The sequence below is a fragment of the Tachysurus fulvidraco genome, chromosome 9 (assembly GCF_022655615.1).
Source record: "Tachysurus fulvidraco isolate hzauxx_2018 chromosome 9, HZAU_PFXX_2.0, whole genome shotgun sequence".
In the NCBI taxonomy this organism is placed as follows: domain Eukaryota; kingdom Metazoa; phylum Chordata; class Actinopteri; order Siluriformes; family Bagridae; genus Tachysurus; species Tachysurus fulvidraco.
This window is the reverse complement of record NC_062526.1, coordinates 1,017,583-1,020,082: the sequence shown is the minus strand read 5'-3', so window position 1 is coordinate 1,020,082 and position 2,500 is coordinate 1,017,583.

The following is a 2,500-nucleotide window of genomic DNA, read 5'->3' as shown; positions in this document are numbered from 1 at the left end:
CTGTCTCTCTCTCTCTCTCTCTCTCTCTCTCTTCTCTCTTCTTGTCTCTCTCTTTCTCTCTCTCTTCTTTTTCAGGATTTCTACCTTTGGCAGAAGATCTCGACTGGTTTAGATTGCAGTTACTTCTTGATCCCTGCTGAAAAGGAGTTATTGTAGAGATTTACAAGAACCAAAGAGAGAGAGAGAGAGAGAGAGAGAGAGAGAGGGGATGGGGAGACAGATACAACTGTGGTTCTGAAGGTTAGAAGAGGACTTCTGTATATGCGTGTGTGTACGTGTGTGTGTGTACGTGTGTGTGTGTACGTGTGTGTGTGTACGTGTGTGTGTGCGTGCGTGTGTGTGCGTGTGTGTGTGTACATGTGTGTGTGTGTGTGTGTGTGTGTGTACATGTGTGCATGCGCTGTGTGTGTGTGTGTGTGTGTGTGTGTGTGTGTGTGTGTGTGTGTGTGTGTGTGTGTGTGTGTGTGTGTGTGTGTGTGTGTGTGTTCAGGTGGAGTTACAGTTAGAGACCCAGTTTTTTAGCTGATCCAGTAGAAGTCATTATTTAGCCGCAGGATGAGACGACAGTAACGAGGACATTCATCATGTTGTGGCTCGAGTTCATTTATCTGGGAAATCAGAACAGAGTCTGCAGCTCTGTGATGGATCTGTAACCTGTCTGTCTGAACACTGAGCACAAGGGAGGGGACAGGGAGACAGGGAGACAGACAGGCAGGGAGACAGGGAGACAGGCAGTGAGATAGACAGGGAGACAGGGAGACAGACAGGGAGATAGACAGGGAGATAGACAGGGAGATAGGGAGACAGTCAGGGAGACAGACAGACAGACAGACAGACAGGGAGATAGACAGGGAGACAGGCAGGGAGACAGGCAGGGAGACAGACAGACAGGGAGACAGACAGACAGGGAGACAGACAGGGAGACAGGCAGGCAGGGAGATAGACAGACAGGGAGATAGACAGGGAGACAGGCAGGGAGACAGACAGGGAGACAGGGAGATAGACAGGGAGACAGACAGGGAGATAGACAGGGAGACAGACAGGGAGACAGACAGACAGACAGACAGGGAGACAGACAGGCAGGGAGATAGACAGACAGGGAGATAGACAGGGAGACAGGCAGGGAGACAGACAGGGAGACAGGCAGGGAGACAGACAGGCAGGGAGATAGACAGACAGGGAGATAGACAGGGAGACAGACAGACAGACAGGGAGATAGACAGACAGGGAGATAGACAGGGAGACAGGCAGGGAGACAGACAGGCAGGGAGATAGACAGACAGGGAGATAGACAGGGAGACAGGCAGGGAGACAGACAGGCAGGGAGACAGACAAACAGGGAGACAGGCCGACAGGGAGACAGACAGGGAGACAGACAGGGAGACAGCGGGACAGCGGGACAAATAGACTCTCTTCTCCTCTCTTCTCTTCTCTTCTCCCCCCCCCCCCCCCCCCCAGGCTTTTTTGCAGCACATTATTCATGTTTCTGGTTTTAGTCTATCTGTTTTTATCAGTCTGGGTCTTATTGAGCTCAATCCCTTGTTATTTCTGCGAGTCTGTGGTGCCTTTACACGGCGAGGCGGCTCGTAAATCTCGTCTCGTCGTGAGGGGCGAGAAGAGGGACGGGGCAGAGCATTCTGGAGGGTTTTTCTGTTTTTGCGGTGTTGGGTTAGAAAACCTCTGATCCAGAACCCAACAGTAGATAAAAGCCTCAGACTCCTGCTTCTGTTCCGTCCGTCTGAGTCACTAAGCACTTTTACACAAGTTTATGTTTTCTATTTTCCTTTCATTCAGAATCTATTACATTTACATGGAATAAACGCACACCTTATACCTCGGGTGTCGTAAGTGTGTCCTAAGTGTGTCGTAAGTGTGTCGTAAGATGATGTTCTTTTTCTCTTTTTTTGCATCTAATAAAAATAATAATGCTAATTTCTGGCTAACACCAAGCTAACACCAAGCTAACACCAAGCTAACCGCTTGTAATATGAAGACATAAACCGGATCTTAATTCTGAATCCTGATTGTTTGGCTTATAAACATGCTTTTAATACCTGTATGATATTTTTAGCTTCCAAATATATTAGGTGTCCCTCAAGGCTCCGTTCTAGGGCCGTTTTCATATCATGCTAACACGCTCGCACAGTAAGCACAGAACACAGCACATTATATTAGAACGCAGTAGTGAAACTTTGTGTAGAGTTCATACTGTGTGTGTGTGTGTGTGTGTGTGTGTGTGTGTGTGTGTGTGTGTGTGTGTGTGTGTGTGTGAGACATCCATCACCTCTCTCAGCTCCACTCAGACTCACCCAGTACACAGTCCATGGAAAACCCATTAGAGAGTTGTTACATTTTTCCGTTCTACAAGTTGTCATCTTATTATCTGCCGTGTTCGGTGAGGTCGTGTGCGTGTGAGGAGGTTTTTTGTCTTCTTTTTAATAACACAGCTCTAAAACCACGTTTAACGAGAGCGGCGAGTGTTCCGTCAGACCGACACCGA